Source organism: Phyllobates terribilis, unplaced genomic scaffold (assembly GCF_046119375.1).
Source record: "Phyllobates terribilis strain yellow unplaced genomic scaffold, ASM4611937v1 Scaffold_2__4_contigs__length_985480577, whole genome shotgun sequence".
NCBI classification, from domain to species: Eukaryota; Metazoa; Chordata; class Amphibia; order Anura; family Dendrobatidae; genus Phyllobates; species Phyllobates terribilis.
The window spans coordinates 451,894,841-451,910,619 of NW_027362762.1; the positions used below are offsets into that span (position 1 = coordinate 451,894,841).

General features: G+C 48.7%; 1 protein-coding gene across 1 annotated transcript in view; it reads left to right on the forward strand.

Moving 5' to 3' along the window:
• The window catches only part of LOC141252810 (bone morphogenetic protein 8A-like), a 144,179-nt gene that overhangs the window by 53,605 nt on the left and 74,795 nt on the right, over positions 1-15,779 (forward strand). The window lies entirely within an intron of this gene.

A 15,779-nucleotide genomic window follows, 5' to 3' on the forward strand; every position in this document is an offset into this window, starting at 1 on the left:
GTGGGCTTGCTCTCCTCTAACACTAAAGTTCAGTCTTAGTTCCTGAGAAAATGTACCTGTTTATACATTATGGGCCTTAACTAAGCTTGTCATAATTAAGCACAAAAACGGGAGTGTATATGTTACACGCACGCCTCTAGGTTCAGATAGTGCGAGATGTGTTTCATAAATTCTTTGGAATCCTGGAGAAACCATAGGCGACCATAGGCTGCAGCTTCTCTCAGGCACACGATAGATTCAAATGCTGACCAGACACATCTGACAAGAGTCTTTTTCAACAGTTTAACAGTCGAAATTAATCTGAAGCACGGCCAGTGTAATTCAGGGATATTACAGCAACAATCTTCATTACAGTACAGTCTGAGTTTCTTAAGCAACCGGCTCCAGTAACAATACAGTAGTTTCTTCACAAGGCACAGTATTACAGTTTCTTCAGTAGCATAATTCAGCATAGATTAGATCTCTTAGCAGCACACTTCTATGCATACACAACTGCAGGCTTTTCCTTCACAAGGACACAATAGTACACAGCATTCTTTATCCTGCATGGAGATGAAGGGGAGGGGGTTTGATGAGGGAAATGATCGCTGTGACACAATTCCTTCCAGTACTTATCTTCCTGCCCAATAATACCCTGCACTGTTAGTTCAGGGAGTTTATCTGACCTATGTTTAGTTTCTCTCTTCTCTCCTGATCTGAATCCTGTTCAGTTGCCTTCTGTCATATCCAGATAACACACCACCACCTTTCTCTTTGGCTTTAGCCAGACTACAATAACAAGTTCCCCACAATCCCCCTGGGGCTCTGCTAAAACACTCCTTGTCTCCTGTGACTGTGTTAACCCTTCTAGTTGCTGGATGCTTCTGAAGCAACAGCACTACTTCTGCATGTCACATATATACTCGTGGAATGATACATGACACACAGCTATAAGGTTGGATATTTTGGTACTTTATCGATTTGTTTGCATGAATTGTTGAGTACATACTGATTGGCTTAGCCCATAGGGGTACATTGTATTATTTTGCATTCTATTTACAAAACATTTCATGTATCAGGTTCAGAGATTCCCTCTTCAATTAGAAGAGGTTTCTCTATACTCCATATCTAAATAACTATCCTATATGTACGTACAATGTTTCCTATATATGTGGAAAATTTTTTTTTGCCTATATTTTGTTCTTACCAAATCTGTACTTATTGTATGTCAACATTGTACATTCATTTGGTATTTTAAATTTAATTAAACTATTACTTAAACATACTGCATGATTCATTTGCAAGCCCTTTTTTCTCATATAGGTGACTATTAAAGATATGCTCAGAAATTAAATAAATAGTACATATAAAGTGATACAGTTCACATTCAGTTCCATGTGTGCATTTTCCGTTTAACTATTACAGGCGTCATACAAGAACATCATGATAAACATGTATTGTCACTAAGTACTGTGAATTGTGCTCTTTGTAGCGCCGGCGTCCCTGCCCTCTGTTAGGCAGGGACGCTGTTCCCCTCACCTCTCTGCTCCGTGCCCGGCGTCCTCCTCCCGCTCTGCTGGCAGCGCGCGCTCCTTCCCGGCCACTGTGCTCAGGGCGCGCGCGCTCTCCCTCCCTCTTAAAAGGGCCGCGCGCGCCGTCCTAAGGAGTCCCCGGCCAATGGCCGGAGGACTTCACCATATATAAGGCACCTCCTCCAAAATGGAGGTGCCCGAGCAATGTTGTTGCACTGTTCACTACTCTGCTTCAGCCCTCAGGTCCCGTTGCCAGTTACCTGCCAGATACCTGCTAGATTCCTGCCAGCTTGCTGTCTTATTCCTGCCTGATATTCTGCTACCTGCCTGCTTGCCTGAGGTCCGACGGTCTGCCTTCCAACTCTTGTCAGTCTGTCTATGGACCAGCTTGCCCGCTCACCTGGGAGCGCACATCTGCTACCTGCCTGCTAGCCTACCTGGAGGCTCTGCCGTCACGTGCTGTGACCACCTGCCTGTCCAGTGACTCCTGCCCGCTCACCTGGGAGCGCTCATCTGCTGCCTGTCTGCTAGCCTACCTGGAGGCTCTGCCGTCACGTGCTGTGACCACCCGCCTGTCCAGAGACTTCTGCCCGCTCACCTGGGAGCACTCATCTGCCGCCTGTCTGTTGGTCTTCCTGGAGGCTCCGCCGTCACATGCTGTGACCACCCGTTTATCCAGAGACTCTCGCCTGCTCACCTGGGAGGTCACGTCTACCATCAGCCGCCACAGGTCGTACCAACCCTTTACCCAGAGACTGCCCCGGTCACTTGCCGTGACCATCTGCCCATTCACCCAGAGACTGCCCCGGTCACTTGCCGTGACCATCTGCCCGTTCACCCAGAGACTGCCCCGGTCACTTGCCGTGACCATCTGCCCGTTCATCCAGAGACTGCCCCGGTCACTTGCCGTGACCTCCTGCCCGTTCTTCTAGAGACTGTCCCGGTCACCTGCTGTGACTGCCTGCCTGGTCGCCACCCGCTCCCTTACAAGGACCGCCCCCTTGTATAGTAGCTCAGAGGTTCCGCCTCCCAGACCCGTTACAGTTTGCTCGGGCCATGGAACCCGGTGGCACCCAAGCTCCCTCGCTCTCGGACCTGTGTCATGAACTGTCCCGTCAGAGGTCCCAACAGGAGTCCATCCTGGGTCACCTGCGGAATGTCAATTCTCGCCTGGACACTCTGACTGCCCCGCCAGCAACCTCCGCCAGTGCCATGACTCGCAATCCGGCAGCTCCGCTGTCCACTAATACCATGGTATCCTACCCCGGACCCCGGCTTTCTGCACCTCCTCGCTTCGGAGGCGACTCCGCCCAGGCTCGGGGCTTCATAAATCAGTGCACCCTGCACTTTGAACTCCTGTCCCACCAGTTTAACTCCGACCGGGCCAAAATTGCCTTCATCATGTCCCATCTCACCGGGGAGGCCCTGGCCTGGCTAAATCCTCTATGGGAGAGAGGAGACCCCCTGGTGTCCGACTTGCCTGCCTTTCTCATGGCTTTCCGGAAAGTCTTCGACGAACCCGGACGGAAGACCTCATCCGCATCATCACTGCTACGCCTCCGTCAGGGAAGTCTCACCGTGGGCCAATATGCCATACGGTTCCGTACCCTTGCCTCGGAGCTGGCCTGGGATAACGACGCTCTGGTATCCGTCTTCTGGGAGGGTCTGTCCGGCCGTATTAAAGATGAACTTGCCGGTCGGGACATTCCTACCACTCTCGATGACCTAATAACTCTTGCCACCGGGATTGACCTACGGTTCCAGGAGCGTGCCAAAGAGGTCACCCGTGAGAGGAGGTTTCCACGTCTAGCTCCTACTTTTCAGAAATCCGTCTCTCCCCAGGTACACTCTCCTGAGCCTATGCAGGTCGACCAGACCAAGATGGTCAAAACCCGTCAGGACTTACGCCGTGCCGAGGGGAGCTGCTTCTACTGTGGGAGTAAGGAGCACCGGATCCGTGCCTGCCCGGAGAGGTCGGGAAACGCCTGTGTCTAGGTTCGCTCAGAGAGGTCGACCTAGACAAGAATAAATCCTCTCCATCTCTGCTGCTGTCAGTCTCAATTGTCTGCGGGGAGAACCGTTATTTCGAACTAGCCCAACTTGACTCTAGAGCAGCCGGGAATCTTACTTCACAGTCCCTGGTAGAGAAATACCGCATCCCCACCAAACCTCTGGCTGTACCCTTGTCTGTTGCTGCCGTGGATGGGGGTGTCTTACCACGCCCCATCCATCTCATCACCGAATCCATTACTCTGCAGGTGGGAATGCTGCATTCTGAGAGTATCTCCTTTCATGTTCTGCCTGGACTCTCTCACGCCCTCTTGCTAGGTCTACCTTGGCTCCAGAGACATGCACCCGTGCTTGACTGGCAGACCGGAGAAGTCCTTCGCTGGGGACAGGACTGCCATAAGACCTGTCTGGTTCCCGTCCATCCCGTCCGTCCTTCTCCTACCCCAGCTAATCTACCTGGACTTCCGATTCCTTATTGGTCTTATGCTGATGTCTTTAATAAAAAGGAGGCAGAGACACTACCCCCTCATAGACCATACGACTGCCCTATCGACCTGTTACCTGGTACTACTCCTCCCCGTGGGCGTATTTATCCATTATCCGCTGCTGAGACCCGGTCGATGTCCGAATATATTGAGGAGAATCTGGCCAGGGGATTCATCCGGAAATCTACCTCCCCGGCGGGAGCAGGCTTCTTTTTCGTCAAAAAGAAGGACGGCTCTCTCCGTCCCTGTATAGACTATAGAGGCCTTAACCAGATCACGGTGAAGAATAAGTACCCCCTTCCGCTCATTCCGGAGTTATTTGATCGTCTGAGGGGGGCTAGAATCTTCACCAAACTGGACCTCCGTGGGGCGTACAACCTGGTTCGTATCCGTCAGGGGGATGAATGGAAGACGGCATTCAACACCCGGGACGGCCACTATGAATATCTGGTAATGCCCTTTGGTCTCTGTAACGCTCCTGCCGTCTTTCAAGAGTTGGTCAATGACATCTTCCGGGACCTTCTCTACTCCTGCGTAGTGGTGTACCTGGACGACATCTTGGTCTTCTCTCCGGATCTCCAGACTCACCGGAGGGACGTTCGTCAGGTCCTTCTCAGGCTCAGGCAGAATCACCTCTTCGCTAAATACGAGAAGTGCCTCTTTGAGCAGACCACGCTTCCGTTTTTGGGCTACATTATTTCTCAGACCGGCCTACGAATGGATCCAGAGAAACTGTCTGCCATCGAGAAATGGCCTCGACCGGAGGGGTTGAAGGCCATTCAGCGGTTCCTGGGCTTCGCCAACTACTACCGCCTCTTCATACCGCACTTCTCTTCCCGGACTGCCCCAATTTCCGCGCTCACCCGTAAGGGTACTAATCCCAAAGAGTGGCCGCCCGAAGCAGAGGAGGCCTTTCTTTCCTTAAAACAGGCCTTCTCTTCCGCCCCGGTGCTGCATCGCCTGGACGGCAACAAGCAGTTCTTCCTGGAAGTTGACGCCTCCTCCTCTGGAGCCGGAGCGGTACCTACTCAAAAATCATCTTCCGGGAGGATGGTAACTTGCGGCTTCTTCTCTAAACTCTTCTCCTCCTCAGAGCGCAATTATTCCATAGGAGACCGAGAGTTATTGGCCATCAAACTGGCATTGGAGGAGTGGCGTTACCTGCTCGAGGGGGCTCTTCACCCTGTAATAATTTACACTGACCACAAGAACTTGGCTTACCTCCAGCATGCCCAGAGACTTAACCCGCGCCAAGCCCGGTGGTCCTTGTTTTTTGCTCGCTTTGATTTTGTTCTTCATTTTCGCCCGGCTGACAAAAACGTCAAGGCGGACGCCTTGTCTCGATCCTTTCTGGTGTCTGATCTCGAGGAAGATCCGAAACACATCATCGATCCCGCCAGAGTAATGCAGGTGGCTCCCGTGAGTCTAAATCGTCTCCCTCCCGGAAAGACGTTCGTATCAGTACCTGATCGGGAGAAGATCCTTCACTGGGGTCACTCGTCTAAACTGGCTGGCCACGCTGGTCAGAAAAAGACCCTCCAGCTTATTACCCGGCACTACTGGTGGCCTACCCTGCACAAGGACGTAATAGACTTTGTTTCTGCCTGTGTGTCCTGCGCCCGCAACAAGGTTCCGAGACATCTGCCAGCCGGTCGCCTCCTTCCGCTTTCTGTACCTGCTGCCCCCTGGCAGCATATAGCAATGGACTTTATAACTGACCTCCCAGTCTCTGCCGGTTGTACGGTCATTTGGGTGGTCGCTGACCGCTTCTCCAAGATGGCTCATTTCGTTCCCCTGCCAGGCCTCCCGTCTGCACCCGAGCTAGCGAAAGACTTTATTCGTCACATCTTTCGTCTTCATGGCCTGCCCCTCCACATCGTGTCGGATCGTGGGGTACAGTTCACCTCACGCTTCTGGAGAGCCACTTGTAAACTGCTAGACGTCACCCTGGACTTCTCTTCCGCTTACCACCCACAGTCCAATGGTCAAGTGGAGCGGATCAATCAGAACCTGACCAGTTACCTCCGGCACTTCGTTAATGCCCATCATTCAGACTGGGTGGATCTCCTACCATGGGCCGAGTTCTCTTATAACAATCACGAGAGCGAATCCTCCTCCAAATCCCCGTTTTTTGTAGTCTTCGGTCAGCATCCTCTGATTCCTTTTCCTGTCTCCACCTCTGTGGACAACCCGGCTGCGGAATCTCTCGTTAGCAAATTTTCCTCCATTTGGGAGAGTACCCGATCCGCACTCCTTCAGTCGTCCGAACGGATGAAAAGACACGCTGACAAAAAACGCCTGGATCCTCCACAATTTCGTCCTGGAGATAAAGTCTGGCTCTCATCTAAATATGTCCTACTCAAGATACCTTCTTACAAGTTAGGGCCTCGGTTCATCGGTCCTCTGGAGGTCATCAGTCAGATCAACCCGGTGGCCTATAAATTGAAACTCCCGGCCAACTTACTCCTTCCATGTATCTCTCCTCAAACCTGTGGTACTTAACTCTTTTTCCAAGTCTACAGGTACGCCTCCTGCTCCGGTTTCTGCTGAGGACGAGTTTGAGGTAGAGAACATTCTTGCCACCAAAAGGGTAAGAGGAAAGACCTTTTTTCTAGTAGATTGGAAGGGGTTTGGTCCTGAGGAGAGAACGTGGGAGCCCCGGGAGAACATCCATGCCCCGCTCATCCTTGCTAAATTTCTGTCTGGCCTAAAAAAGGGGGGGCCTAAAGGGGGGGGTACTGTAGCGCCGGCGTCCCTGCCCTCTGCTAGGCAGGGACGCTGTTCCCCTCACCTCTCTGCTCCGTGCCCGGCGTCCTCCTCCCGCTCTGCTGGCAGCGCGCGCTCCTTCCCGGCCACTGTGCTTAGGGCGCGCGCGCTCTCCCTCCCTCTTAAAGGGGCCGCGCGCGCCGTCCTAAGGAGTCCCCGGCCAATGGCCGGAGGACTTCACCATATATAAGGCACCTCCTCCAAAATGGAGGTGCCCGAACAATGTTGTTGCACTGTTCACTACTCTGCTTCAGCCCTCAGGTCCCGTTGCCAGTTACCTGCCAGATACCTGCTAGATTCCTGCCAGCTTGCTGTCTTATTCCTGCCTGATATTCTGCTACCTGCCTGCTTGCCTGAGGTCCGACGGTCTGCCTTCCAACTCTTGTCAGTCTGTCTATGGACCAGCTTGCCCGCTCACCTGGGAGCGCACATCTGCTACCTGCCTGCTAGCCTACCTGGAGGCTCTGCCGTCACGTGCTGTGACCACCTGCCTGTCCAGTGACTCCTGCCCGCTCACCTGGGAGCGCTCATCTGCTGCCTGTCTGCTAGCCTACCTGGAGGCTCTGCCGTCACGTGCTGTGACCACCCGCCTGTCCAGAGACTTCTGCCCGCTCACCTGGGAGAGCTCATCTGCCGCCTGTCTGTTGGTCTTCCTGGAGGCTCCGCCGTCACATGCTGTGACCACCCGTTTATCCAGAGACTCTCGCCTGCTCACCTGGGAGCTCACGTCTACCATCAGCCGCCACAGGTCGTACCAACCCTTTACCCAGAGACTGCCCCGGTCACTTGCCGTGACCATCTGCCCGTTCACCCAGAGACTGCACCGGTCACTTGCCGTGACCATCTGCCCGTTCACCCAGAGACTGCCCCGGTCACTTGCCGTGACCATCTGCCCGTTCATCCAGAGACTGCCCCGGTCACTTGCCGTGACCTCCTGCCCGTTCTTCTAGAGACTGTCCCAGTCACCTGCTGTGACTGCCTGCCTGGTCGCCACCCGCTCCCTTACAAGGACCGCCCCCTTGTATAGTAGCTCAGAGGTTACGCCTCCCAGACCCGTTACACTCTTTAAAAACAAAAGTCTGGTTTCCAATTTGTGTGCAGCTTATACCTTAAAATGGTGCAACCATCACATGTCAATCTATATAAATCAGTTATATTTATGGCTTGCATTTTCTGGCATGACGCTCAGTGCATTTTGTCCACTTATTTTGGGACTCCTTATATGTGATGTGGTTCATCACTCTAAGGCTCCTTTTAATTTTATGTCTGCGAAAAAGAAAGCCAGGACTAGTAATTACAGACGATGTGTCATTTATAGTAAGGAAGAGTCTGTACAGTATGCTTACAATGAAATTCAGACCACATTTCAGGGAAAATACACTTTGCTGACATTGTGTAGGAGGGAACCTTTATTAAACAACAAGCATTAAAGTAAGAACAAAGTGTGACAAGGGGGGTTCCCACAGAAACCTTTAATATCCATATCTGGCATCGTCATATCTGCCGCAAGCAGGATGTAAGACTAACACAAATTTAGGGTAATGTTATAGTCCACAAATGCATGCCTTATGTTCTTCATGTGAATTGCTAACATATCCACAACAAGCTGTATCCTCAAATGACCTGTGTAATCTGTATTCTGTATCTTCAACTCTGCATTTCAAGTTTAATATATGGAAAGTAGAACAATTTACAAATAGTATTAATAGATAGATGTCCATTTTAGAGGACTGCTCCTAAAGTGTATGAGTAAGGATGAGTTCCTTATTGTATCCCAATGTTATGAGTTCAGCGCAGTCCAGAGGCATTGATGCAGTGGAACTGGACTTGTCGGACGGATGGAATAGTGAGGACCTGTGCAGCTGGATATGCAGGACACAGTGTGGGGTGAGAGTGTTGACAGCACGAGGAACAGCAGAGACACATTGATTATAAGGTACCTTGATTCAGCAGAGTTAAGGGTGCGGACAGAACTAGGTACAGCAGAGATAAATTGGTTAAAGTAGCTGTTGGCTGGACAGCACTCTGGAACAGATGAGAAGATAATGATGCACTGGTTTAAGCAGAAACAAAGTGGGAAATTTGGCTTGACTCATGGAAAGCATGTGGTAAAAACATGAACTACTACCTGATTACTCAGGCAGCGCACATCTTCCTGAGCCAGCCTTAAAAGATCCTGGATGCTGACATCAGAGGTGTATGCCGGTTTACTATAGTACCACAGAGGGAGCTTACCATAGACAGGAAACAAAGCCCTCTGCTGAAGCCGGGACAGATGAGTTACTCCCAAGCAGAAGTATAACTTGTTATCAGCACATTAGGGACATGAGGGCCACCAACTAGGTGTCACTGGGGTCCACAAACATGCTGATACAAATACATGCATGTATTAAAGACACATACAACTATATGCACAAGTACATTTACAGCAGGTGAAATAAGTATTGAACATGTCACCAATTTTCTAAGTAAATATATTTGTAAAGGTGCTATTGACATGAAATTCTCACCACATGTCGATAACAACCCATCCAATCCACACAGGCAAATAAATCAAACCATAGATGTCCATAAATCAAGTTATGTGTAATAATGAGAAGTGACCCAGGGAAAAGTATTGAACACGCTTACTGAAATTTATTTAATATTTCATACAAAAGCCTTTGTTGGTGATGACAGTTTCAAGATGCCTCCTGTATGGAGACACTAGTCGCATGCATTGCTGAGGTGTGATTTTGGCCCATTCTTCCACACAAACACTCTTCAAATCCTGAAGGATCCGTGGTCTCCTTCTATGAAGTCTTAGCTTTAGTTCCTTCCATAAATTGTCTATTGGATCCAAGTCTGGTGATTGGCTGTTCCATTCTAGAAGCTTTATTTTCTTTCTCTGAAACCAATTGGGAGTTTCCTTGGTTGTGTACTTGGGATCATTGTCATGCTGAAATTCCCATCCTCATTTCCTCTTCATCCTCCTGGTAGATGGCAGAAGATTTTTTTCAAGAATGTCTTGGTACATTTGTTATTCATCCTTCCTTCAATTATATGAAGTTTGCCAGTGTCGTATGATGAAAAACAAACCCACACCATGATGGCCCCACCTTCAAACTTTGTTGTTGGTATGGTGTTTTTGGGGTGATATGCCTTGCCTTTTGGCCTCCAAACATGGTGTGTATTATGGCATCCAAAGAGTTCAATTTTGGTGTCTTATGACTAGACTATATTCTCCCAGGATTACACAGGCTTGTCTAAAGTTGTTGAGCAAAGTTTAAACGCACTTGAACATGCTTTTTGTTTAGCAATAGAGTCTTGCGTAATGAGCGTGCATACAGGCCATGAAGTTTGAGTGCATTAATTATTGTTTTCTTTGAAACAATTGTACCTGCTGATTCCAGGTCTTTATGTAGTTCTCCACAGGTGGTCCTTGGTTCTAGGCTAACTCTTGTGATAATTCTTTCACTCCTATGTCTGAAAACTTGCAGGGCTCACCTGATTGTGGCCATTATGAAATTATGTTCTTCCCACTTCCGTATTATGGCCCCAACAGTGCTCACTGAATCCTTCAGTAGTTTAGAAATTCTTCTGTAACCCATGCCATCAGTATGTTTTGCACAATAAGGTTGCGAAGGTCTTGAGACAGCTCACTGGTTTTACCCATCATGAGATGTTTCTTGTGTGGCCTCTTGATAATGAGATACCTTTTTATAGGCTATCAGTTGAACTAGCTGATATTATTTTTCACTAAATGGCAGGATTGTTTTCTAATTACTGATAAATTTCAGATGGTGTCATGATGTCACAGGTGTGTCAGAGGTGGTCTTGCTTGCTGTGCTTTAGCTGAACCGATTCCCATCTTTGCCATTGACTTGGCGCCACTTGCACAGAAAGCATTTACTCAGATTGTACATAAGATAAAACTGAGGGTGGGGTCAGTTCATTGTGAAATCATTCATTGCTATGTTTTGGAAAATCTCCCTACTCCGATTGTTTTAGGTATCCCCTGGCTTGTTAAACATAATCCGTTGATGGATTGGCAAACCGGGGAGATTACTGAATGGGGAGATTACTGCCATGAGAACTGTCTGGATGTTTCTATTGCTGCTGTCTCTACAGGGATACTGACTGCTTTTCTGTCTGGTTTTGAGGACGTTTTTTCTGAGAAGGGGTGTCAGGATTTGCCTCCTCATCGTGCTTATGACTGTCCTATTAACCTGACCCTGAAGCTAAACTACCAAAGTCCAGACTATATAATCTTTCTGGCCCTGAGAGACAAGCCATGAAGGTTTTCATTGCGGAAAGTCTGGAGAAGGGACATATCAGACCCTCATCTTCAACCGTGGCGGCAGGGTTCTTCTTTGTGAAGAAAAAAGATGGCAGTCTACGTCCCTGTTTAGATTTCTTGGAATTAAATCAAATTACTATCTGTGATCCATACCCTCTTCCTCTGATTCCTGATTTGTTCAGCCAGGTTGTGGGAGCTAAGGTATTCTCCAAGTTGGATTTAAGTGGAGTCTACAATCTGGTTAGAATCAGAGAGGGGGACGAATGGAAGACAGCGTTCAATACCCCAGAAGGTCATTTCAAGAGTCTGGTTATGCCTTTTGGTTTGACCAATGCACCTGCGGTATTCCAGCATTTCATAAATGATATTTTTAATCATTTGGTGGGGAGGTTTGTGGTGGTCTATCTGGACGATATTTTGGTTTATTCACCTGATTTTGAGACCCATCGGGGGCATGTTAAGCGGGTACTCCAGATATTAAGGAATAAAAAACTTTATGCCAAACTAGAAAAATGTGTTTTGCTGTTCAGGAGGTGCAGTTTTTGGGGTACTTGTTGTCATCTTCAGGTTTTCGGATGGATCCGGAGAAGATCCGTGCAGTCTTTGACAGGGAATGTCCCAAGAACCTGAAGGCCCTACAACGTTTTTTGGGTTTAACTAATTTTTACAGGAAATTCATCCAAAATTACTCGGTGGCTTTCCTCCAGGCTTTTTCTTCCTTAAAGAATCATTTTGCCACTGCACCTATTCTCAGTCAACCCGATGTTTCTCAACCTTTTATTGTGGAGGTCAAGACATCAGATGTCGGGGTTGGGGCTGTGTTGTCTCAGGGTTCATCCCCTGGTAAATGGCATCCATGCTCCTTATTTTCTAAAAAATTGCCTTCGGCTGAGAGAAATTCTGAGTTATATGAATTATTATGGGTAATAGGGAACTTTTGGCAATCAAAATGGCGTTCGAGGAATGGCAACACTGGCTGGAGGGGGCTGTCCATCCTATTACTGTTATTACTGACTATAAGAACCTGTCATATCTCCAGTCAGCTAAACATCTCAACCCTAGGCAAGCTAGATGGTCCCTGTTTTTTACTAGGTTCAATTTTGTTGACACTTTTCTTCCAGGGGTCAAAAACGTCAAGGCTGATGCTTTGTCCCGGAGCTTCCCTGGTGGTGGTGACCATGAGAATCCTGCCCCGATATTACAGAAAGGGGTAGTTATTTCGACTCTTTTTCCTGAACTGGAGGGTGAGGTGCTGGAGGCTCAGCGGGACGCCCCTGCCTCCTGCCCTTCAGGAAAGTTATTTGTACCACCTGATCTGCGCCGTAAAGTAATCAAGGAACATCATAACTCTTTGCTTGTTTGGCATCCAGGTGGTAAGGCAATCGCGGTCCTCCTCTTGTCGTTTTTGGTGGCCGGGGTTGCATCGGGATGTAATTGAACACATAGCTGCTTGTAGTATTTGCGCTCATTCTAAGATTTCACACACCCGTCCGTCTTGTACTCTTCTTTCGCTACCTATCCCTAGCAGGCCATGGACACACTTGTCTATGGATTTTATTACTGACCTACCAGTTTCTGCAGGCAAAACGGTGATTTTGGTAGTAGTAGATAGATTCAGTAAAATGGTTCACTTTGTCGCTTTACCTGCACTTCCCAATAATAAGACACTTGCTCAGGTGTTCATAAATAAGATTGTGAAGCTTCTCGGACATCCTACTTACCGGTGGCAGAATTTGCCATCAATAATCATCGTCAAGAATCCACTGGCAGGTCGCCGTTTTTCGGTGCATACGGTTATCATCCACAGTTTGGTACTTTCAGTGGGGGAGGAGCTTCAGGAGTTCCTGAAGATGAACAGTTTGCTTCGTCGCTCTCCTCGGTGTTGCAGGGTGTTCTGTGTAATTTGAAGACCATGGGTGACAGGTATAAATGTATGGCTGACAGAAAACGCTTGCCAGGTCCGGACCTGAATGTGAATCACTTTGTGTGGTTGTCTACCAAGAATATAAGATTGAAAGTTCCTTCTTAGAAGCTGGGACCTAGATTTATTGGTCCCTACAAAATTACCGCCGTTATTAACCCAGCAGCATTTCGTCTTGAACTTCCTCGGGCCATTAAGGTTCACAATGTGTTCCACAGGTCCTTACTCAAAAGGTACGTAGAACCTCTTGAGCCCTCACCTCTACCACCGCCCCCAGTAATGGTTGATGGTAATTTGGAGTTCGAGATTTCGAGGATAGTAGATTCTCGTCTCCAACGTCGTTCTCTGCAATACTTGGTGCACTGGAAAGGCTATCATCCGGAGGAGAGGACGTGGGTTTCAGCATCAGAGGTGAACGTTCCCAGATTGGTTCGCTCTTTTCACGCCTCTTTTTCTGAGAAACCCGGTCCTGAGTGTCTGGAGGCCACTCGTAGAGGGGGGGTATTGTCACGGGTGTGTCAGAGGTGACAGACAGTCACCCTGTAGTGGTTTGCAGTAGATCTCCATGTTTGGCAATGCAGACAGCTGCCTAGATAGGAGGCTGTGCTTAGGACCCAGCGACTACCTCCCTTTAGTCTGGGTGTATATATACCTGGTGTATCTAGGTGGGCGTTGCCGGTTATACTCATTTCTACTTGGAACTTGACTGAAGCAGCATCACGTCCTCTCTGGAGTCTTGAGGCCGTGTGCCCTGTTGGAGTTCTTCTAAAGCTGAGTTGTTGTTCCTCTGTGTTGTCTTCCCCTTTTGTCTTTGGAGTGCTAGCGGAGGTTGACTAGTGCTCATCTCCTTCCACCCCCAGCTATAGCCTTACGCCAGGGATAGTAGGGCGAGGCACGTGATCGGCGACAGCTGCGAAGGCTGTATAGGGACGTTAGGGGGAGACAGGGTGATGCTAGTCCAGATTAGGAGGTCACCTCTTCCTCCTTTCCCTAGTGTCTGGGCTCCCTTTCCCTTTCTCCTCTGTGTTGCACTCACACCTGGCGTGACACATGATTTTCCATGATTTTTGCACCTCACTTTCTTCATGTGTTCAATACATTTTCCCTGTATAATTTCTCATTATTACAGAATTTATGGAAATCTATAGTTTGATTTATTTGCCTGTGTGGATTAGTTGGGTTGTTAACGCCATGTGGTGAGAATTTCATGTCAATAGCATCTTTAGAAATATATTTACTTATATAATTGCTAACGTTTTCAATACTTATTTCACCTGTTGTATGTACACACTGATTCTATCTATCTATCTATCTATCTATCTATCTATCTATCTATCTATCTATCTATCTATCTATCTATCTATCCATCTATCTATCTATCTATCTTTTGCATGTAACACAATTACATGTAACACAATTATGCATTCTACCCACAATAAAGCATGCTCCTAATGGCATGAAGTAACAACAAAAACAACATGATATTTTTTATTCACAGCGTGTGTGTACAAAGAGCAGATGTTTCCACTAAACTTAGACATGGTTTAAACAATGAATCATTTCCCTTTAAGCCTGGCCACTGTGTACTCATATACGAGTAATACTTTCATCAGTGTATATATAGAGAAGTGGTTTAGTGTAGTGGTTTGTATTGTGCCACCAGTAATGTCCTGTTGCCTTTTAATAATTATTCTTAGTTGCAGAATTTGTTTTATTAACAGTTTTCTTGTGTTCAACAAGTGTCTTCTCTTTCCCGCTACCTTGAGACTGGTGTACTTACTTTGAAACTAAATGTTAGAAGGTTGTAGAATCCTTTTTGAAAGTTTCCCTGACAAATTGTTACACACCTGTCCCGGGTATCCCCGGGCTCCGCTTCCTTCTCCTGGGTATGCTGCCCTCTGTTGTGCTCCACGGCTTTGCAAGTGGTCCAGCGCGGATCAATGACATCATCTCCCGAGACCTATTTAAGGCCCATTAAGACATGCACCTGTGTCTTGGGATTGAGACTCTAAACCTCTATGTTTGGTGTGCTCCACCTTCTGTGTGACGCGCCCCTGGGCCTGTGTCGCGCTGCGGTGCGCACGCGGGAGCTTACCCGGAGCCGGATCCGTGGAGGGTTGTAATCTCGTGGCGGTGACCCGGTCCGTGCCCAGGGAGTCAAACTAGACGGCAGTCTATTAGTAGTAAATAGTTGATGACTACGCCACCCGTTGAGTGCAGCCAGGAAGCTGCTGCTGCAGGGCAGACCGCTGAGGCCGGTGGTAGGATTGTGCAGCGTGATAGTATAACCCCCAACGGGAGGGGTATGGCCTCAGGGCAGCCGACGTGGATGATGGGGGTAGCAGGAACCACTCAGAGACGGTACGGTGTAGTTCAGGGTCTTTACTGGTAACAACGACAGACCCTCCCGGAGTACTTGCTAGCAAACGGGGCCTGGTCAGTCTTTGAGCAGATGGGATCTCCCCTGGCCAGGCGTAGTTGTAGGCCTCCCAAACTGACTGTACTCTTCTGGCTACCTTGCTAGAAGCTGATGTAAGTAGCCCACGTCCCTGAGTGTACCGTGTGGTGCTCACCCGTATGGCCGGTGACTCGGGGCCTTCTAATGGCTTCCGCTCCACGATGGCGGTGCTGGTCCCACGCGTGTGACCGTGCCTTCGGGCTTCTGGGCCAGAGGACCTGAAATCCCCTGCCCGACGGATTCTGCTGCTGGGTAGGAGTTAGTCCCCACAGCCTCGGACTCCGGGTCCGGTAAAGAATCTTCTTAGTCAGGGCGAGCTCTGTAGCTGCCAGCCCCTGACTCCTTGTAA